The 24,808-nt window shown below is 37.8% G+C and overlaps 1 pseudogene; it reads left to right on the forward strand.

Moving 5' to 3' along the window:
* The first annotated feature begins 21,170 nt into the window (after positions 1–21,170).
* On the forward strand, positions 21,171–23,287 carry LOC114404952 (annotated as a pseudogene).
* The last annotated feature ends 1,521 nt before the right edge of the window (positions 23,288–24,808 follow it).

Here is a 24,808-nt window from a genome sequence, read left to right on the forward strand (position 1 = left end):
TGTTTAAATTTTATCTTTACTTCTTTTTATTTTCTTATTTTTTCTTAAATATGCACTTATTCCCCATTGCTCCTCTATTCCTTTGGGATTCAACCACTTATTCCATATTTTTTCATACCTTGTCCTTGGCCCCATTACAACCTTAAAAGACCTTTTGATCCTCATGTGCTTGTGTTTATGGGTTGATTGTCAATTTTAGAATCTTGCCAAGTTTATGTGGTGTTTATTTTCATGGGTGCTTTGAGGGTAAATAGTAGCCTAGACACTTGAGAGATAGAGTGTATATCTTGTGAGGCTTTATCACTTTTCATTCTTGAGCTGATTAACTATTCTGCCATGATCGGGTTGCTTGGATGATTTTCATGAATGTCTTGACTTTTCGGATCTCCGTATATTAGATGTTACCCATTCCTTTCATTCCTTGATGTTCATTGAGAAATATGTGAATGTTTTCGTTTGTCTCTCTTTGATATCCTTGGATTTTGTTCTTTGTTTCATTTTGCCCAGGAGTGCAAAAGGCTAAGTATGGGGGGTTTTGATGTGCCATCATTTTCTTCTATTTTCTAAACCCTTTTTGCACCATTTTAATTACTGATTGGTCTTAATTGTCAATTAATTAGGTAGTTTTATTATTTGGGCTCATTTAGCTAATTTGATGTTTTTAATCTAATTTCAGGAATTAATGAAGCATTGGGCTTAATCCAGATTTTGGTTGTGGACTTGAAGAGGGCAAATAAAGCAGCGCTTACCTTAGTTAATTTCTAATTAGGAAATTTTGCAATTTTATTTTATGTGGTTCAGTGTTTATTTTGTTTTGGGCCAGAGTATTGTAATAGGGCCCAGTGACTTTGAGTAACTCTTTTTAAATAGCAGCCTTGGGATTCGTGCAAGGCCATTCTGTTATGTTATTCATTATTTAGAGCTTTGTTGAGGTTTTTACGTTTTTCTGCTTAAATGCTACTGTTTCGTTCTTCATGCAATTTTCCATTTTCTACTTCTAATAACAATTTCGTTATTGTTTCTTCTTCTACTTTCATTTACGTTTCTACTTCATTTACGTTTCTGCTTTTAGTTTCATTTGCGTTTTCTGTTTGAATCTATGGAAGGCTAGATTTTCTGGTGTTGTTTCCTTTTGAGGATGAAGCCCAACTCTCTTTGAGGTTTCGTTTATAATGTGGCTTCCTGGCAGTTTCCCCTTCACCAGTTAACCCAAATTCGTGAACATTAATCAGTGCATGCTTCGTGTTCGATTAATTGCCTCTGAGCCTAACTTGCATTCATGCTTAATGAACGAAGGGCTAACTGGTGTATGTGTTGCCTAATCACGTATTGACAACCCTAAGTTGATTTTTGCTTAGTAAATTGAAATAGGGTTGGATTAAGTGGTTAACTTTTAGGGACGAATTCTCCATAACCCAGGATAAGAGAATGGCTTCTGAATCAGAGGAAACAACCCATTTTTAATATTAGTAGTTTCGTATTCCAATTTACTTGTTCTGTCCTTTAAATCACAAAACAAACAACCCCCCCCCCAATCGTTACTGTTACTGCAAGTGTATTATGAACATTTGATTTATCATTGCTCGTTGGGAAACGACCTAGGATCACTTCCTAGTTACTGCATTTTCATGTTTATTTGATTCGGGTACCGCCTCGATCAGTAAGTTTACTCTTAAGTTCACTAAATGTTCATTCATGCAGAAGCAGATAGATTACCTAGGGCACATTGTTTCTGGCAATGGCATACAACCCATACCAGAAAAGGTTCAAGCCATCCAAAGGTGGCTGCAACCGCACAAAACCCGAGCTCTGCGTGGGTTCCTTGGCCTCCTGGGATTTTATCGTAGGTTCATAAGGGGTTACGCTGCTATGGCTGCACCCCTTTCACAACTTCTAACCAAGGCAGACTTTGTGTGGTCACTAGAAGCTGAGCATGCATTTCAAACTCTTAAGGATGCAGTTACTAAGTCCCTAGTGCTTGCACTTACCGATTTTGCTAAGCCCTTTACGGTAGAAACCGATGCTTCGGGTTTGGGTATGGGTGAAGTACTCTCTCAAGAAGGACACCCAATTTCTGTCTTTAGCAAACAATTTTGTCCCAAGTTGCTCTGATCCTCCACGTATGTTCACGAGCTCGTCGCCATCACTACCGCTGTGAAGAAATGGCGGCAATACCTGTTAGGTCATCACTTTGTCATATTAACGGATAATCGGAGTCTAAAGGAACTTATGAATCAGGCCATTCAAACACCTGAGCAACATAGGTACTTAGCACGCTTGCTAGGATTTGATTATGTTATCCAGTATAGACTAGGAAAAAGCAATGTAGTTGCAGGTGCGTTATCACGATGATCGAGGTCAGCTACTACCTCGTTCTTGATTCTTTCGATGCCACATTTTACCTTCCTTGAGGACTTGCGCAAGGAGCTGCAAACACATAATGAGTTTGTAACTTTGAGGGAAAAGATATGCACCAATTCGACATCATATCCTGATCATTCGTTGACTCCTCATTTCATCTTACATCAGGGTCGCATTTGGCTTCCCTCAGATTGTTCATTCATCAAGACCTTGCTCACTGAGTTTCATCAATCACCAACTTGGGGTCACATGGGTTTTCGTAAGACCTTGAATCACGTCGCTGAGAACTTCACTTGGAGCACCATGGCTGTTGACACTCGAAAATTTGTTGCAAGTTGTTTGGATTGTCAACTTGTAAAATATGAACATACAAAGCCCAGAGGCTTACTGTGTCCATTATCGGTGTCATCGCAGTAGTGGGAGGACCTTTCAATGGACTTCATAGTTGGGCTGCCAGCCTACTGCGGCAACACATGCATCTTCGTGGTTGTGGATCGCTTCTCCAAGGGGGTTCATCTCGGCATGCTTCCCCCTCACCACACATCACAAGGTGTGGCTCAGCTGTTCATGGAGATAGTGGGCAAACTTCACGGCATGCCCAGAAGCATTACATTCGATAGAGACCTGCTTTTCATCAACAAATTTTGGCAGGCACTATTTTCCCTAAGTGGCACTAAGCCCAGAATGAGTTATGTGTATCATCTACAAACGGATGGGTAGACCGAAGTTGCAAACAAAGTCATTGAGCAGTGCTTATGAGCGTTCGTCCACCGACGGCCAAGTACGTAGGGGCGTTTCCTGTTGTGGGTTGAGTGGTCATACAATACATCCACTCATTCGGCCACGGGGTTGACACCGTTCGAGGTAACCTTTGGCCGCAAATCGCCGAGCTTTCCGCAGTACCTGACGGGCACCTAAAAGGTTGATGCAGTAGATGATTTACTCAGCCAACCAGAATCCATATTTTCCTTACTTCGACAAAAGCTACAGAAGACCCAGAATGGTATGAAAGCTATCACCGACAGACACCGTCGTGACCACGAGTTCCAGGTTGGAGAATGGGTCTTGGTCAAACTATGGCCATATCGCCAGTCCACAATCTCGGGTACAGCCCAGTCTAAGCTTTCAAAGCATTTTTATAGGCCATTTCAAATCAGTGTGAGGATGGGTACAATCGCTTACAAGCTCGCACTACCAGAGCACTCTCGCATTCATCCAGTGTTTCATTGTTCCATTTTAAAGCCCTTCATCGGACCTCTGGATGCGGTGCAGGTTGAGGACCTTCCTCTAGTGGCGGTTGATAACCAACCAGTCCCAATACCATTAGCTATCCTGGCTCACAAAACTATTCCGTCAAATACCAACCAAAAATAGCTCGTGTTGGTGCACTGGAAGGGTCTTCACCCTAACGAGACGTCTTGGGAGGAGTGGACGAGCCTTCAGAACCTTCATCACCTTGAGGAAAAGGTGTTGTTTGAAGCGCGCGGGAATGTTACAAGTAGCAATAATGAGTTACAAGTAGCCAAGCCCAACGCGAATAATAGCAAGGAGTTACCAACAATAAGGCCCAAGAGGCAAAGCCACACTCCCAATCATCTGAAGGATTTCGTGTTAGTGGCATAATCGTTCACGTGTGCATGCAAGTGCATAGGAATTCCGTAGGTATAGGTCAACTCCTTCTATGGATTTAAAGGTGTTTGATATTTATGCAGATTTATTAAATATGTGTTTTGTTTCCCATCTCAAGAGTTTCATTCTAAACTAAAGAAACTTATAATTATATGATTTTTTTTACTTCAAACTTATTTGAATTTCAATTTATATGAAAAAGTATTTTAAAAAAAAGTGTTGGAAGATGTACAAGTAGTATTTCTAAAGATGTATCAGATCTGGTTTCAATGGTGCTTGCTTCTGATTCATTTTTGGGATAAAAAAAGTAGGTAATTCCAAAATAAAAATTAAACTTTCTTCAGGTTAGTTTTTTATTATAGTGATTCTGCAAAATGGATGTTAAGGCTCTGGCAGAGAATCTCATGGATTGCTAGCATTGTCAGGTTTTGTTTGCTGAATTTACTTGCATTCTAACACTAGGTAATGTGTTGAATTGCTAGCTATCTTAGCCTTTGTGTTGAGAAATTACTGATTTAGAGAACTCTGGCTAACTAGCACATTGTTATATTATGTTGCAGGAGCAATCAGAGGCCATACAAGAGGAGCTGGTTTTCTTGATGGAGCTTGCAAAGGAGCTGTCACAGGGGCCATTGCAGCACTAGAATTGCTAAACATTGTTGCTTGTGATGAGCCACTTTCTAAGGTGTAATACTTCATTCAAGTTCCATGGTTTGGCAATAGGATATATTCATATAATATCATATTATATTCATATAATTCAAGTTCCATGGTGTAATACTTCTAAGATTGTTTTTCTTTGCAACCATGTCGACCAAGCAAGGTATTTTTTTCTTCTTTCTCCATCCCTCAAACTCCTGATTTCGATCATTTAATTGATTTGAACCCTGGAATTCAGATCTGTTGATAAAGACCAACATTCTTTGGTTTGCAATTTATATGATCGATTTCTTTTTTTCCCCTTTTTTGGGATTTTTGGTGGAAAAGCTAAGCCTTGAAGAAACCCAAGTCTGATAAGAAGGATTACGACGAGGTATTTCATTGAAATCCCCTTTGGAGTTATCTTGTTTTTTTTTTAAAAAATATTTTATTTATCGTGGTCTTTAAGCTCATTTCTTTTGCAATGCTAATTCTTCTGCTTGGTTGCCTTTAAGTGTTGTGCACTTGAATATTATATATGATTTCAAGTATGCTATAGGACTGGTACTTAAATGTAAGAGTGACCTTTATTATCTTGAAAATATTGTAATTAAATATTTAAGAAGGCAGTAGGACATAGTGTTATCTTTGTGCTTATCCCAATAGTTGTCATTTAGTAGTTGAAGGACTTGTGCTTATCCCATATTTTGTCTTTTTTTTTCCAAAACATTGTAGGTCCTGTTGCTGAAGACATGTTTCACTGGCAGGCAACAATTATGGGTCCTCCATATTTTGTCTTTTTTTTTCTTGATTATCTCATAACAGCTCTTATTCCTGAAACTATGTTTTAATCATTCCTCCAATGTAAACCGCTTAAACTTAGATTTGACAATTTCATAGCTTTAATGGCCAACAATATTTTTATTGGGCTCATGATTCTAATATTTGTATTCAATTTTGATTTACAATGTATAACTGCTGCTTTCACAGCCATGACTTGATGAAGTCAACTGCAAACTATATAGCTGTTGCTTTCAGTGTTGGGTGGGGTTGCAACTTCAGACTTTTATAGGTATGTTTCAATTGCTAACTTTCTTGAATTGCTGTAGAATCCTAAATCTTAATTGGCTTGGCTCCATACATTTGGTCATAGAGAACTCCATGTAATTATTACTTGCATTTATTCTGTGTAAAAAGTAGTATCCTGATTCAAATAAGAGAATGCTCCCACAACAAACTACTTAATACTTGAGAAATAGTAGGAGTAATATAATATTATTTCTGAAAAAAAAATGGTTGAGACTTTGAGAGAGTTATAGCTGAAGATAATCAATTAATGTTTTTAAAAATATTAGTTATCAAAAAAATTGATATATATTTTACATTAATTATATGATGGTAAAAAATAATATTTTTTATATAAGAGGGCAAAAATTTTAAAACTTATAATTGGACTTAAAAAATGGGAATGACATGAAAATAATATTTTTTAACCTTTTCTATGTATGATTGTGTTGGTGAGTGTGATTTTGTTGGGAAAATTATACAAGCAGAAAACTGAATGACATTGGAAGGTCATATATTGGTTTGGTACTTTGCCAAAAAGTGAGAGCTGCACTAGCCAGTGTTTGGAGAAAACTGATCATAACGGTGGTTCACTATTAAAAATTACACTTTCCACATCGATTATTTAGGGTATTCTACATCGGTTCTAAAACCGATGTTGAAAGTGCCGATGTTGAATATATCATTGTTAACATCGGTTTTGGAAAACCGATGTTAACATAAATATGATAACATCGGTTTTCTAAATACCCGATGTTAAACACAATGAACTACAGCAAAAAAAGTGCATGCATGATGAACATTGACATCGGTTTTGTAGTAAAACCGATGTTAATATTGTATATTGACATCGGTTTTCTAGAAAACCCGATGTTAATGTAATTTGTTAACATCGGTTACCTACCAAAATCGACGTTAATATATTACATTAACATCGGTTTTTTTAGAAAACCGATGTCAACGTTGATGATGCATACACTTATTTGGTGTAGTTCTTTGTATATAACATCGGTTATGTATAGAGAATCGATGTTAATATACAAACGTTAACATCAGTTATTTACAAATAATCGATGTTAATATACAACATTAACATCGGTTATTTACAAATAACCGATGTTAATATACAAATGTTAACATCGATTTTATATTATAACTAATGTTAAGGTGCATGTGGACATCGGTTTTTGTAAATAACTGATGTTGTTTACTATATTAACATCGGTTTTGTTAATAACCGATGTTGTTTTCAAGTTTTTCTTATATAAACTTTCTGTTTTTACAGTAAACCCAAAATTGTACCTGTAAAATTCAATTTCAGACCCAATTCACAACAAATAAACATTTTATTTTGGTTTGAAGCAGTTTTAATCATAATAAACATCAAATAATTCATTTATCATAAAGAACAATCAACAAATGAATTCAATGTTCAAATTACATAGGAAATGTCAAAAATGTTAAACCAAAGTAAACTAAGCTAAAGTCAATGTCCCTAAATCCTAGGTCTGATTTATAACTCAGAGATAATATTGTGCCCACTGGATCCGCAACGCCTTTAATCTCTCTGGCTCCAATGGTCTAGGATCGTTAAAATACTGTATGATGAAATAAATCATAATAAGTTAATAATGTAATACAAATTATAAAAAAATTGAATTTGTTTGAAATAAACATACCGCTTCCCAGTTATTCCTAAAAGTTCCTAAAATGATGGTGGACATCCAGTGCATGACATAGTAGCCGCACTCAGTACTTCCTTTTTGTCTATTACACTAAATACATAATGAAATTTGGATATTAATTAAACAACTGGTGTACAGACACACAAGAAATATATATAAGTGGAAGTTTTATGTAAATGACGTACCTTGACGACAATCCACCTAGCAGGAGCCTTTGATTTAGGTTGTGGAGCATCATCAAGACCTTTTAAAGCACTGTTCCAGATGAGTAACAATTAAAAACTGGTGTTGTACGTTGAGGTATTTCAATGCAAATGTATTGAAAATAACACTAACTTGTTAATAATCCCCTTAAGGTAGTTGTCTGGCCTGTTATGCAATGAACAAAACCAGACAACTAGGTGTTCCTTGGGCAGGATGACCACCATCTGCCAGTGTCTGCTGCAGTGGAGACGAATATGAGTTAGTATATTAGTTAACATTAATTAAATTCAGTTATTTTGTGTGACATACCCATTTAGGTAGGCTCCAAGATAGACATCGCGTTTTGAACTCTGCATCCAAGTCTTTATATAACTTTCAGACTCAAACTGCGATTGCCCAGACCTATGAATGGACTGTGGCTCGAGGAATCCATAGATATCAGAATTCCCCGCTTGCATACATGTTTCAGTGAGATGCCTGTTTATGTTAAGTCAAAGTTAAATATTTATGAATTGAAAGCAACAACTTAGGTAATTAAAAGTAATATAAAATGACTTACAGAATCCACAACTATAACACTGATATGCTAAGACATTGACCACCGTGTGCGATTTCGGAGAGGTCTTCATGCTTTATGTAGAGTGGGAAATTTGGATTAAAGACCCCGAGCATGGTGGCATCCCATGTAACCTGATAAGGCCTCAAGAAAAGCTTTGGGATGGTCAATGTCATCAGATAAAGCGGATCATCGACCTCCGGATCGGGCTTTGGAGGTGGTTTTGCCGGAGACACAGCTACCTGTTCATTAAACAAAGTTAAATGGCCTAATTTGAGGCACGCTGAATGAATTAATTTAAAAATAAGTAACATATAGTAAGAGTAAAGTACCTGTTGTGATAAAGACTTGACCAGATGTGTCGGCCAAGCAAGGAAGGTGTGAAGTGCCTAGCCCACTAAGGAAACCTCATCAGTGGGTACAGGAACTAGAGCATCTGCATCCTCCTCCACACCCACCTTTACTTGGTCAGGCAACAAAGGAGTGTTATGAACAACAGTGGATCCCTCATAAACTCTCCCTAGGGCAACCAAGCGGGCAGGATCTACTTTGATGTACAAGCTGCACCTATCTGAGTCACCCGTCTCATGATCGTTTCCTGAGGGATCAATACAACTCCTTTTTGTGCTCACTCAAGGACCGGAGGGACCAACAAGAGGCTCGAGAGGCAGTGCAAGTCCCTGAGATTGCATCTGCGACTGAATCTGAGACTGCATCTGGCTGAAGGTGTTGGATCAAGTGGCCTCAGAATAATTAAGAAGGGGGGGCTGAATTAATTATTCCTAAACCTTTACTAATTAAAAATTTACTCTTCTAAGGCTTTTACTATGTTGTTAAGTGAATAAGGAGTAGAAAAGAAACTTAACCAAAAGTAAAAGCAGAAATTAAAATGCATAGCGGAAAGTAAAAGAGTAGGGAAGAAGGAGACAAACACAAGAGTTTTTATACTGGTTTAGCAACAACCCGTGCCTACATCCAGTCCCCAAGCGACCTGCAGTCCTTGAGATTTCTTTTCAAACCTTGTAAAAATACTTTTACAAGCAAAGATCCACAAGGGATGTACCCTCCCTTGTTCTCTTTGAACAACCTAGTGGATGTACCCTTCACTAGAACTGATCCACAAGAGATGTATGATGTGCCATCATTTTCTTCTATTTTCTAAACCCTTTTTGCACTATTTTAATTACTGATTGGTCTTAATTATCAATTAATTAGGTAGTTTTATTATTTGGGCTCATTTAGCTAATTTGATGTTTTTAATCTAATTTCAGGAATTAATGAAACATTGGGCTTAATCCGGATTTTAGTTGTGGACTTGAAGAGGGAAAATAAAGCAACGCTTACCTTAGTTAATTTCTAATTAGAAAATTTCGCAATTTTATTTTATGTTGTTCATTGTTTATTTCATTTTGGGCCAGAGTATTGTAATAGGGCCCAGTGACTTTGAGTGACTCTTTTTAAATAGCTGCCTTGGGATTCGTGTAAGGCATTCTGTTATGCTATTCATTATTCAGAGCTTTTGTTTTAGGGTTTTTCGTTTTTCTGCTTTGAGGCTTCTGAGTTCGTAATGCAATTTTACGTTTTCTGCTTCTGATTACAATTTCGTTCTTGCTTCTTCTTCTACTCTCATTTATGTTTCTGTTCCGTTTTACATTTCTGTTCATTTACGTTGCTGTTCATTTACGTTTCTGCTTCATGTTTCAATTGCGTTTTCTGTTTGAATCCATGGAAGGCTAGATTTTCTGGTGTTGTTTCCTTTTGAGGACGAAGCCCAACTCTCTTTGAGGTTTCGCTTGTAATGTGGTTTCCTGGCAGTTCTCCCTTCACCAGTATCCCAAATTCGTGAATATTAATCAGTGCACGCTTCGTGTTCGATTAATTGCCTCTGAGCCTAACTTGCGTTCATGCTTAATGGACAAAGGGCTAACTGGTGTATGTGGTGCCTAATCACGTATTGAAAACCCTAAGTTGATTTTCGCTTAGTAAATTAAAATAGGGTTGGATTAAGTGGTTGACTGTTAGGGACGAATTCTCCATAACCCAGGATAAGAGAATGGCTTCTGAATCAGAGGAAACAACCCGTTTTTAATATTAGTAGTTTCGTATTCCAGTTTACTTGTTCTGCTCTTTAATCACAAAACAAACAAACCCCCCCAATCGTTACTGTTACTATTACTGCAAGTATATTATGAACATTTGGTTTGTCACTGCTCGTTGGGAAACGACCTAGGATCACTTCCTAGTTACTGCATTTTCATGTTTATTTGATTCGGGTACGGACTCGATCAATGTACCCTCTCTTGCTCTCAGTCAACAACCCATGTAGATATACCCTCTACTTGTACCATAAAAGATGTACCCTCCAATGTGTTAAGACAAAGATCTCAGGCGGTTAAACCTTTGAAACTTTGTGAATGGGGATACAAAAGAATTCTCAGGCGGTTAGTCCTTTGAAATCTTTTGTATATGGGAAAGGGAAGAATCAAAAGAATTCTCAGACTGTGTCGTTTTGAATTCTTTGACAAGGGAGAAAGGAGATACAAAAGAATTCAGGCGGTTAGTCCTTTGTTCTTTTGCAAAAGGGAGAAGAGAGACACAAAAAGAATTCAGGCAGTTAGTCCTTGGCGAATTCTTTTTGGCAAAGGGAGAAGAGATGAAAAGAATGAATAGCACAAGTTTTCAAGGTTTAGAAAACCAGAAAACTTTGGAAAGCTTTTGGCAAAAGGAAGAAGAAGAAGTTCAAAGAGACTCAGAAATCAATGTGGAAAAATTGCTTGTGTAAAGAATGAATTGGAAAAGACAGATGTGTAGATTAATAGATTGGATTGATTTGAAAATGCAATACAAAGCCTTGCTTTTATAGACTCTTCATGTCTGGTCACGAGAACCATTAGAAGAGTTATGACTTTTTGAAAACGTTAAAACCAATTTGAAAAAGTCAAAAACTATTTGAAGAGTTACATCTTTTGATTTGTCCAGAAACAATCACTGGTAATCGATTACCAAATCAATGTAATCGATTACACAAAGCTCTTGATTCTTGAATCTTGAGTCTTGAATCTTGATCTTGATTCTTGGAAGCTTGAACCATGAATCTTGATTCTTGATCTTGATTCTTGGAAGCTTGAACCTTGAATCTTGATTCTTGATTCTTGAAATCAAATTTCCTCTTGAACCTTGAAGTGTTCTTGATTCAAACTTGAACATCTTAAACAACTTGAGCATCTTGAACTCATTCTTTGATTATCATGAATTGACCTTTGAGCTTTTTGTCATCACCTTTGTTATCATTAAAACATCTTTGAATCAATCTTGATTCATCTTGATGCTTTTCTTCTACAGAAGGATGCCATGAGATGTCGCGTCACACTTTTTGTGATGAACTCCTCTAGCTGGTCCCTGATTTGCTGGGTCAGCTGCTGCAATTCTTCATGAGGCAAGGAGGAAGAGCTGCGGGACATCTGTGGAGCCGATCCAAAGTATTACTTGATGGTGACACCGGCTCCAGCAGCACGGACACGTCCAGGGTGCTCTGGACGTCCAATAGCAGCGGCGAGAACATCCTGACATCCATGGGGGACGAAGGATCCCTGTGTCGCCTGATCCTCATAGGAATCCTGCACAGAAAGCACACAGTTGTACATGACATTAACAAAATATTGAAATATAATTCTAATGGTTAGTTGAAAATGACTTACGATCTTCGTAGCGATTTCCTTTGCGGCCTCAGTCGTCATCTCCCCAGTTTTCTTCGTGCGGGCCATTTTCCACTTCACGTGGCGTCTGACCGGGGATGAAGGGTCGATGATGCCATCAACGCTTCCTGACTGTGTTGCTTCCTCCAACTTCTTCTTGGTCTTCTCAGCCAGGAGCTTCTGCTCCAAATAGTCATAACCCCCACGAGATAGAACGTGGGGAGCAATGTTCTGCTTCTGGATGGCCTGTGCCTTTTGCGCACATCCTGCAAAAATCAAACAATAATGTTTCAAATGGCTAGAATGAAGTATAACAAGTTAATGTTTTTTGGAAAACAACTTAAATGGCAAGGAACATACCTCCCAATAAGGGTCTCTGCACGTCTGGCAAAACTGGGCCCATTTTTCCTTGCTAATGCCGTATTTCTCATAGACAGTGTCCTCCACACCGTCCTGATCGGCTGCAAGGGCCCATTTCCTCGTGAGGTCTGATTTAAACTGCCTCCATCTCTCCCCCACGGTCTGAAGTAACTTCATTTTCGTCCTACTGTCAGAAGCCTCTGGGATTTCAAATTCTACCTGACAACATCAAATAAAGTTTATTTGTTACAATAATGTATTTTTTAGCTTTTAATTAAACAAAATCAAATAAGAAAAGGAAAATACCTGAATATCCTCCCAAATCAGGTCCTTCTGAGCAGTAGGGACCTCGTTCCAGTTCTCGTAGGTGACGTCCACTTTATCACGTGCCATAATCCCAGATATGTTCTTAATTTCTTCCTGTGGGGACTGTCGGCCTTGCCAGTAGCAGGATCTGCATGGATCACTGGTCTCTCAGCACTAGGTGGTCTAGTAGACAACGATCGTAGACGTGAGGCTTTGCGTGTCCGCTTTATGGCAGACGGTGAAGCCGATGCGTCCAAAGGAGCAGAAAGAGGAGGAGGAGGGGAGGCAGGTGGAGAAGCCATGATCCTTTATACAATAACATAAAGCAACATACAAAATGTAAATTTTGATTACAGACAATTATCAACATCAACAGTTCTTTATGTAAGTAATCTGGAATAGTGGGGTTCGGGGGTGGTCATGCTTTATTATTGTAGGGGTGTGTGTGTGTGTGTGTGTGTGTGTGTGTGTGTGTGTGTATGTGTGTGCTTTCAAAAAAGGATTAATCAAAAGAGGATAAGTCATAAGTGATTTACTTGTGGTTTTTAATTGTGATTCAAAACAGGATAAGATGTAATAGTAGTGAAAATGTCTGATAAATGAAAAGTTTGATAAATTCAAGTTGATGATGTCTTCTGATACTTGTGCTTTAAATTTGTTTCAAGACATGAAATAAAATTACTGTGTAGCACAAATAACAATAATCGTAGACAGGTGAAGATTACATAGTGTACACTGAAAGCTACATTTCCATAGGATTTAAAGGATGTCAAAGTGGGATGAATGCAAGCAAACTTTTGTTTGATTTTTCGAATTGTAGACAAATCATTAAGAATAGTACTTCAAACTCTCGGGGAAGGAATGACATGAAGACGTTGAATGATGAAGGAATGACATGAAGAACTTGAAAAATACACATCTAGATGGCATCCTTAGGACTTCAAACAGCTCATGTTTGTTGCCAGTTTCATCATCCACCACCCTTACCTTCTCTGGCTTCTCACGTTTATTGTTGTTAAACCCATATCTATGCTCTCCTCCCTTCATGTCTTGTTTTATCACAACTTTAGTCGAATCTCCTATCTTCAGCACAGTTGAATCTCCTGTCTTATTCTTCAATGACACACTTTGATGGCCTATACGTCTTTTCTTCATATGTTCTAGAGCTTCAGCTTCAGAATGCATAGACCAATCTGAACTTTCCAGTGATCATCAAAGGCTTCTGCATCAGCATTGACACTCTCTACCCTCTTTGGTTTATGCTTATGTGCTGCATTCGCTGCTTCCTCCTTATAAATCTCAGATTTATTAGAGGTTGCACTAGAACAATCAGCACCAATCTGTGGCTCTTCCTCCTCTACCAACTCAATATCTTTCCTTTCACCTTTGCTTTTGTAAACTACACTGTAATTTACAAAACAAAAGTTGAAAGGAAAGATATTGAGCTGGTAGACGAGGAAGAACCACGGATTGGTGCTGATTGTTCTAGTGCAACCTCTAATAAATCTGAGATTTATAACGAGGAAGCAGGGAATGTAGCACAAAAGCATAAACCAAAGAGGGTGGAGAGTGTCAATGCTGATGCAGAAGCCTTTGGTGATCACTGGAAAGTTCAGATTGGTCTATGCATTCTGAAGCTGAAGCACTAGAACATATGAAGAAAATACATACAGGCCATCAAAGTGTGTCATTGGAGAATAAGACAGGAGATTCAACTGTGCTGAAGATAGGAGATTCGGCTAAAGTTTTGATAAAACAAGACATGAAGGGAGGAGAGCATAAATATGGGTTTAACAACAATAAACGTGAGAAGCTAGAGAAGGTAAGGGTGGTGGATGATGAAACTGGCGACAAACATGAGTTGTATGAAGTCCTAAGGATGCCATCTAGTACAAAAAACCAATGACTAAATTTTTCATATTTTATTATAAGACTGATGAATTATGCCTGATTTCACTCCCTCTTCAGTAAACCATCCATAAATAACAAGACAAAGTTATAAATAAATTTTGCAACAACTTAAGATATAATTTTAAACAATAAAAAAAAGTGTAGCTATCACTTACTTGCTTTCGTGAGCTCTCTGTCTCTAGAAAATTACATTAGACGATGTTAATCAATTCTCCTTCATCATGATCATTACGATTAGCATGAATGTCGTCAGCTTCTTCTTCTCCAACAACGTTAGGAGTGATTTGTGCGGTCAAAGGACTAACATAGGTGTCCATGAATGAATCATCATCTTCTACATTAACACCAATTGTTTTGCCCTGGAGAACCACGCACCACCTTTCATCACAAGGGTCTTGCACATAAAATACTTGTCTAGCTTGTTCTGCCATGATGAAAGGGTCATTGTGGTAACCAAGTTTCTTTAGGTCTACCAGCATAAATCCTATATCATCGGTGCACACACCGATGTTGCTGTCAACCCATTTACATTTGAAAACACATACAGTAAATCAGACATAGTTAAGCTCCCAAATTTCATCAATGAAACCAAAGTAAGGGATGCAAGCTACACAGGGATTGGCGTCATTCACACTTACGAAGTGTTGAGATTCAGCCCTTTGGGTGACCCCGTTGTTCTGCATTATACTTTTGTCATCTTGTGCTTTTGTGTAAAATGAATACTTGTTTATGTCGTATCCTTGCCAGGTTATAACATTTCTTTTAGGCCCATCTGCTAGCTTTCTTAATGTTTCTGAAGCATTCTCACTGCAAAGATTGTATCTTTAAACCAAACACAGAAAGTCTTGTTATGCTTTTTCAACACCCAATTCTTTGACATTTTTGGATTATTCTGTTTGACTAAAGCTTCATGCTTAACTATGTATGGCAAAACTTCATTACTGTTGTTCAAGACATACAAGTGTGCTTGTAACAAATCTTCTATACTTGGAGTGATCACATGCAGTCCTCTTGAACCCTTACCACCCACTCTATCATCATGTCGAGACTTAGGAAGGCCAATAGGTTTAGCCTTCCGAATGTATTCTGAACAAAATTCAATGGCTTCTTCTGCAATGTACCTGTCAACAATAGATGCTTCTGGATGATATAGATTCTTTGTATACCCTTTTAAGATCTTCATGTATCGCTCAACCAGGTACATCCACCGTAGATAAACAGGACCACGACATTTCATTTCTCTGACCAGATGCACAATCAAGTGAATCATGATGCCAAAGAAAGCAGGGGGAAAATACATCTCCAACTGGCACAGTATAATTGCGGCCTCATTTTCCAACTCATCAAACTTCACAGAATCAATGACTTTGGTACATATAGCATGGAAGAAAAAGCACAGGCGAGTTATGGCTAACCTGACTTTGTTTGGCAAGATGTCTCGTATAGCCACGGCTAACAATTGTTGCATGAGCACGTGACAATCATGAGACTTTAACCCTATAAGCTTAAGCTCCTTCAACTGCACAACGCTCTTAATATTTGAAGAGTATCCTTGTGGAACCTTCCCTCGACGAAGACACTGACAAAAACTTATCTTCTCCTTTTTGGACAAAGTATGGCAGGCTAGGGGCAAGTAAATTCTCTTCCCATCAGACCTTGGATGCAATTGTGATTGTATGCTCATATCAGCTAGATCTTGACGAGTATTCAAGCCATCCTTCGTCTTGCCTTGAATGTTAAGGAGCGTCTCAATCACACTGTCACATACATTTTTCTCCACATGCATAACATCAATACAATGTCTAACATCTAGATCAGACCAGTAAGATCAAAGAAAATGGACCTCTTCTTCCATATGCAACTCTTACTTTTATCCTTCTTTTGGGTCTTTCCAAATACAGTATTCAGGTGTTGAACCCGCTGATGTATCTGCTCACCAGTCAATGGTATGGGTGCAATATCGTGCTCTTGACTTCCATTAAAAGCCTTTTTCAGTTGTCTGTAAGGATGATTGGGTGTTATAAAACGGCGATGCCTACTGTAGACTATTTTTCTTCCATGTTTTAGGTGTATGTAGCTTGTGTTTTCTTCACAGATGAGGCATGCATGATGACCCTTAACACTGTAACCACTGAGATTCCCATATGCTGGAAAGTCATTAATGGTACGAAAAAGCATTGCACGCATTTCAAACGTCTCCTTGCGAAACGCATCAAAGACTACAACCCCCTCGTCCCACAACTTTTTCAGGTCTTCAACCATCGGACTTAGACAAACATCAATGTCATTTCCTGGCTGTCTTGGACCTGATATCATCATAGAAAACATCATGTATTTTCGCTTCATGCACAACCATGGAGGCAAATTGTAAATTACTAGCAGAACTGGCCATGAACTGTGTTGAGTGCTTAAGGTGCCATATGGATTCATTCCATCACTGGCGAGTCCAAGTCTAAGATTTCTTGGCTCTTTCCCGAAATCAGGATACAAACCATCATTTTTCTTCCACTGTGAGCAATCAGCCGGATGACGGACCAGTCCATAAAAAATCCTTCCATTTGCATGCCATGTAAGGTCTTTTGCATCATCCTCGTTAGCAAAAAGACGCTTAAACCTTGGAATGATTGGAAGATACCACAAGACCTTTGCTGGTCGGCCCTTGTTTGAGTTTTCATCATAACTGCTTTCGTCTTCATCCTTCACTTTGTACCGTGAAGTCCCACAGATAGGGCATTTGGACATTTGTTGGAATTCATGCCTGTACAATATGCAATCATTGGGGGCAAGCATGAATCTTCTGATACTCCATACCCATGGGACACAATATCTTTTTTCCTTATAGTAGGTTTTAGGAAACGTGTTGTCATCTGGAAGTAGATTGTGCACTACCTCAAGTAGTGAAGTGAAACTTTTGTCACTCCACCCATACCAGGCCTTGACATTAACCAAACTTAACACTGCAGACAACAGAGTTAAGGAATTCTTGCACCTTGCATACAAAAGGCTTCTTTGAATCAATCTGCAATCCTTCATACACAGGGGCATATGCTTCCTGGAAAGACTCTTGTCCAAGGTCACGAATCATGTCCTCCAACCGATCTCCCATTTCTACATCAAACGGTCCAGATTGGGACCCACTCTGCATGTCTGTGACTTCACCATGCCATATCCACGTCGTGTAATTCTTCTTAGTCCCATCACACAATAGATGGTCAGGTATGTCATCGAGTAGTTGTCGTCTTCCATTCAAAAAGTTGATGCAAGGACAATAATATTTTCCTTCTTCATTCTGTCGACCTCTTTCTGAAGCAAATTGCAAGAACTGTTCAACGCCATCCTCATATTCTGAGCTCATGCGACTTTCATTCATCCAACTTCGATCCATCTAAGCAATTCCATGCATGAAAATCTCACTTTTTATTTATAGGTGTGGCCCTATCCCATTTAGGAAAACTCTCTTTTATGTTAGCTTCAAACGTCAGGGTTACCATTATTTACAAAAATTTGACGAAATTTTGGCAGCATTTCGCATTGGTCTCCAAGTACACAACATGACATCGGTGAAATGAATTTCCCGATAATCAAGTATGCACTCAGAGAACAACTTGAAATGCATTGAACTGAAATTTCATCAAATTAATGAAAATAATAATAACCTTGATGAATGAATCTAACATGAAAATACCAGTCTCCCCAAACTGTCCAAACGGACAATTCAAGACTAAATACAATGACTAATGCAAACTATCCGCAAGAATCATTGCATTCAGTCTCAAACGGGAATCTAAGGTTCACTCAGCATGAACAACAGTTGTGTATATAGCAAATTACATTCATGACATAAAAGAACATACAAAAGGTAAATTTCAAATTATGGGTTTGGAGGGTGCTTATGCTTTATTATTGTAGTTGGGTATGTGTGTGTGTGTCTATCATGAGGGTGTGTGTGTCTGTGTGTGTGTGTGTCTTTGTGTGTGATGAGGGTGTGTCTGTGTGTTTGTGTCTTTGTGTGTGATGAGGGTGTGTGTGTGTATCATCAGGATGTGTGTAGTTGTCATGCTAGTAAAAATTGAGGCCAAACTAGTGATCAATGTTGTATCTTAATCCCAAGTACGCAATTTCAATTTAGGGGAGGACATAAATTTGGAAATTGAGTGGAAGCATAACATTGCAAACATGGTTTTAAATTATGGTTCCCAACCGCAATTGAAGATGCAATATTATGATTTGTAAGGTTTGTATAAACTTAATTAGTATAAAATAACTAAATGTTCAAAAATAATTGTTCGTCATTGCTATTTGTAATACAACTACAACTCTAACTTTAAAACCCTAATTAGAAACTGACTTTGTACACCTTTTGGCTTTGTCTTCATTTATGGAATCTATGGAGAGAGAGTGAACCTGGACATCTCATGGAATCCATGTGGAGATTGACATGTGACTTTACTGTAAGGGCCTTATTTCTTTATTTATGGAGGGTGTGTGTGTGTGTGTGTGTGTGTGTGTGTGTGGGTGGGTGTGTGTGTGGGGGGGCTGGGGGGGGTGTGTGTGTGTATGTGTATGTGTGTCAAGAGCACAAGGTGGATTTCAAGGATAACAGGTCAATAGACCCAAAGAGATACACTTCAATTTCAGCGTAACAGGAACAAAGCCTATTAGTTTGGAAGACAAAAGGAAGCTTGGTGAAGGGTATAGTCCATTGCTGCAATTAACCAAGGGTATAGTCCATTTTATGTAAACTGAGTAGTGTACATCAAATGATTGATAATACCCAAATGCCATTTAGAGAGGTATCTACTGTTTGTACGAAGATTGAGTCATTTAGGGCACAACATTTTCGTATGTTAATGGAGAACCTATGTGTTTTAGAAGAAACTTTTGTTGATTCTGAAGCACTGAGCTTGGAAAACCCTATTATATTGCAACTAGGAAAGGTTGGTGCTCTTGAGTTATTCAATGTTTGTCTATCAAGATCAGTTGGAACCTCACTTGTGTCAAACTATGCTGTCAAGGTGGATGACTACAAGGACAAAGTTGTTGTCCAGTCTAGCAAGAAAAAGGAAAATAAAACCAGAAGAAAGAGAGAATTTGTTGCCACCCCTGCTTCATCCCAGTCATTGACTTTAAAAGCTATTCATTGAAATTCTATAATCTATAGAAGAGGATACCAAGCCAGTAGCAAACTTGAGTACCTGGGCAGAAGCATCTGGAGTTGATGAGAAGGTGCTACAACAGCTATTGCATCGTGGCTATTATTGTCGGGATGAGCTCATACAAAGTAGTCGTTCCTTAGTTGTATACCCTGCCCGAAAATACAGGGGTATGGGAATAGCTTTGGATGATTTACTTTAGGTTTGTTCCAAATGTCATTGCTCATAATTTTATTTGTAATTTGTGATTGTTTGTTGTGAGGACAAGTTTCTGTTTGTCTTTTACCTATTTGTGCACTCATCATATACAGTTGTAAGTTATATCGCAAAGAACCTGAGTTTCCTGATTAAGAGTCGATATTTTTTAGAGCTAACACTTGAAACTGAAGGAGTGAAAAACACCCTCCTTTCCCTCTTAGCTTTTATTAAATTCAAAAGGTTACATATATATAGAGAATACAAGAGAGAGAGAAGGGCAGTGATAGTGACAACTCACTGCTGCCCTTCTGAACAAGCTTACCAACTAAGCTACCAAAAGTAGATAAAAATACAAAAACATTCAACGCTAACAATTAACAACTTGTGAGAGTTAAATTCACAGTAAATACTTCAAAGATATCAGTCCAATGAAAGAAAGGTCATGTAGAGAGGCATAACATAAGTTACAAATATACCAGTAATGCATACAACAACAATTTCAAATTAGTTTTCGAATCAAAGATATAAATACCTGAGTTCGAGGCTTCAGCACAATTGACTTTCCAGCAATGACCGCAGGACCACTTTGAATTTCGAAACAACAATGACCACAGGATCAACAATGGCTAAAATCGCTCCTATTGGAATTTGAAAATAGTATGGCAGCATAATTTAGTGTTTAGCAAATGAAATAAAAAAAAAGGCTAAATGACATTATAAATAATATATTTGATTCCACCAAAATAACTTTTAAGGCACTTAATTTTTAGAATCTGTTTTGATCTCAAAGTGGATAACAAATCATGTTTTTAAAAGGATGGGACTACATATATATTATACAATCAAATCACAAGGCCTTACAATATAACTAACATACCATTGTTAACATGAAGAAAAGAGTCTGTGCTAATGCATGTTATTAGGCAGAATGTTATTAATTTTAAATTCTCTCATGCATCCATTTCCTTCCCTCTATCTAGTTTTAGCCTTCTCTTCACATAATTAAGTTTTGCTTTCAACCTTGCTAGCTGCTACTTTTGCTTATTATTATGGCCTTTTAGCACTCAAAAGTTGTCATAATACTAGTTCTATTACTTGAAAGTGTTTCAGTATCTTTATTGAGTCTCTCTAATTTAACTGAGTCTCTCTAATTTGGTTAATAAAATTGATTTTTACTGAGACTCTCTAATTTAACTTTCATTTTATTGCTATAGTAAATATTGATTCGGAGAAGAAAAAGAATAGTTTGGGCATAAAAGTTGCTGCTGGGATAGCAGCTGCTGCTTCTGCTTTAGCTATATAATCAACATAAAGCCTTAGAACACTCCTAAACTGAATAAACCAAGTGGAACTAGTTACTTTTTAATTGACATACTTAAATTATTTACTTTTAGTTTTACATGTACACATGTGCCATCATCTGCTAGGGAAAAGTAGGGGCCCCTGTACTCCAATTCACACTCACAACTACCATAGCAGCAACGTTCTTTCTGTTTCTGCTAGAAAGCTCGCCACGGCTCTCTGGGAATTCAACCACTCTTTCCTACTCTTTCAAATGCATCATCATCGTTCTGCTAACAACGCTTCCGCTGCTGCTGCCAGCGGAGCTGGCGCTGATCCCAGACTTCGCCGCCATCACCATTACATCCTTCATAAGGACAGGGCTCCGGTCATCTCCAACTTTTTGGCTGATGCTTCTCCCAGTTCCCCCGATCAGGTACTCCTTCTTTGGTCTTGGCGATGCAAGATTCACTTCATGATCCTTGAAGGCTGTTGGGGATTTATGCTTACTATTACTACTACTACTAGGCTAAGAAATAATAATAGTTTTCTCTCTCTCTCTCTCTTTACAGTATCTATGTTGACTTGTCGTTTATGATATTAATGACAAATGTTGTTTCAACATCTGTGATTTATACTTTATTTGGAAAACTTCCTTACTTGTCTATTTTTTACAGGGTACGTTGAATCTAAATTGGGTGAATTTTAATGTACTTGATTTCTTTTGCCTATTTTATGCTGATGCTGCTTATGAATGGACATTTTCCCATAAAACTTCCTCTTTCGTTTTGTGTAACCTGTACCTGCTTTCACTTTTTTTTGGATGATGGTCGTGATGCCTTCTTTGAAGATCAGATAATAATTGTCCTTGTGGACATACTGCCTATTTTTGTTACAAAGCCGAATGCACTTACTATTTGCCCTTTGTGTTTTTCAAATTTTGGCTCTTTCTGTCCTTTTTTTTCCAGTTGTTTTTCTAAAATTATTTAGTATAATTGTATCATTGTTGAACTAGCAGGGGTTAGAGGACTTGAGAAATTCTCTTTTGTACACAACCTTGTTGCTAGATGCAACAATTGCATCAGCTAAGGAGGAGATTACAAGAAGAGAATGTGAATTGATCCATGTGAATGACCTCTTAAGCAGGGTCATCAAGGAGAGATATGAGGCACAAGCAAAATGCTGGAAAAACTAGAACTCCAACAGAAGCAACAGCTAGAACAACACCAATTTGTTCAAACACATCAAAGAGATACCATATCACAAAGTGAAGAAGAGCAACAAGAAGGCTTCTCTGAAAAGCATTCTGCATCTTCTGGCTGTGAAGGAAACAACAACATGCCCTCTCCTGGTGGAAGTTCAACCCCACATCAAACAACACCACTGCAGGTGGTAATGGAGTTGGCAGAAAAGAAACCATTGCCTAAAAAAGGGAAACTCTTAAAGGCAGTGGTGGAAGCTGGACCACTGCTTCAGACACTTTTCTTAGCAGGACCAGTCCCACAGTGGCAACACCCTCCTCCACAACTCAACTCCATTGAGATCCCCCCAGTGGCCATTTCACCCCAACAAGACTCTTCTTCTACCAAAAGTGCTTCTTTCCCTTTCAATAAGAAGAAGAAGGACCTTCTTGTCCTCTCAAGGAGTAGAAAGGTCATTCAGCACATGCCAACAACACCTACCACTACCATTGCTGCTGCTTCACATCATTCCCTACCACACCCATCATTTTCATAATGTTTCTTCTGCATAGCAAAATCACAGAGAACCAGGTGGCACCACTATGCATCACCTCAACTTTGTACTCTTATCAACAAACTCTGACTTGCTTTACTTTTCTATGCTAGAAAAAAAAACTTGATTTTTAGCATTTAATGTTTTCTTTCCCCGATCTTATCTTTTTGTTATGTATATATAAGGTCCAATTGGGGGTTAAATTCTCACAAAAGATTGATGGGAATTAAGTAGCCTCGTTCAAGTTAGTTATGACACAATTTTGAACTTTGGTAGATATTAGAGGGGGTGATATAAAGTAACCTAGCTTCAAACGGCTTAGTTTTAATTAAAAGGCTACTGTTGTGCTCGTATTAATTATTTTTCTTAAGCTGTTGCTTTCTTTGCTTAGTATAATAATGATACTACTTTAGTATGAGCGACCAACAAGAGCAATCATGTATCTTCCAAGAATTTTTCTTTCCCATGAAGCACACTTCATTCAATGTTAGTAGTGTCTGCCATTAAAAGAGCACCTAATTAGACTCCCCATGATGAAGAATGCATGTTTGCCAAACCCGGCTATATAACTAAAAAATAAATAAACTGCACACTACTTTTTTTATAAAAAAAAAATTACAATTCAGTAATGTGACTACTAAACATTCTATAAATTGGGACTTTTGATTTTTTGCTTGTGCCAGACCATGACTGATTGAAACGTCTGTGTTTAAGAATGTTTAGTAGTCCCATTTATGTTTGGTGGTGCCAAATGGTTTTTGCTTGTGTTTTTTCACACTGTTATTTAATTACAAGTTATCCTATATTGTAATATTATTGAATTTTATAATTAAAGAGAATCTAATTCAATTGATTTAGTAAATGTGCGAGTTGTCAATTCTTTGGTACCTATTTTCATATTCTTATTAATATAAAAATATTATCGATTTTTTCAATAATTATTTTAAAATCATATTTAAGATAATTTCTAATTAATTAATATTACATCAATATTGAATTATTTTACAATGGTTACTTTTGGGCACACTTTCTTACAATATTAAATTTATACAGAGGTTGGTTTATGGAGCAAAGGCAGAGGCAGCAATTGCTATTGGGTTCGATGACTTCATTTCAGATGCATTGTGAGGTACTGGATTCTATCAGAAGGCACAATTGAAGATTAAAAGGGCTGATGGCAGATAAGCTAACATTGCTGAAGAAGTTTTTGAGAGAACAAAGGAAAAATTCTGAATGTATTAGTTGAATCTCTATGTTCCCTAAGCCATTAGGTATTTACACCTCAGGAAATTTGACTTCATATAAATAAGCTCGATGCTATGGTGTATCCTAAATCCTAATGAATAAATTGTACTGGGAGAATCAAAATGAAAGTTACTTTGTAATATAAGATGGCATTCTGTTATTAAATCTTGTACCTTGGGCATAGCCTCCTCTACCTCCTTCATCACTCCAATCACGTTAATTTGTTGGAGAAGCCATCAGAAACTAGCTTTAGGCTTCTGCTTCTTGAACTGGATAATCATTATGGATTGAGTAATCTATCGTGAAGATTGTTAAACGCTTCTTGATGGAGTAGGTATTCCAGCTACTCCACTCTCTCATTTTTATTTCATTTTTTTGTTTATCTGTTCTTTTTTATCTGACAAAAAAAAAGAGACGAAAAATTGGAGGTGTGGTGTGAGGGAAACGGAAAAATGTACAAAATGGGGAATGGAAGGTTCCAATTTCGATCACCTCACCTCACCTCACCGGGTGAGTTTGACTTTGTGCTATCGGAGGAATGAATGGGAATATGACAATGGGTGACCAAAATTTGGGTTTTGAAGTAGCGACAATGAATGAGGTTGTTAAAGTTTGCCACCTGTGAGATTCCACAATGTAAAAACAAAACATGGGAACTAATAGTATAGAAATTGTTGACAAATTTTGGTAGCAGTAAGTAGAGTAGGGTTTGTTTGTTTTTTTTTGTTGATATTGATTTATTTTTTTAATTGGAAGCGGAAATTGTGAATACGGTAACAGCTTCTT

This window comes from Glycine soja, chromosome 3 (assembly GCF_004193775.1).
Source record: "Glycine soja cultivar W05 chromosome 3, ASM419377v2, whole genome shotgun sequence".
Taxonomy (NCBI): Eukaryota; Viridiplantae; Streptophyta; class Magnoliopsida; order Fabales; family Fabaceae; genus Glycine; species Glycine soja.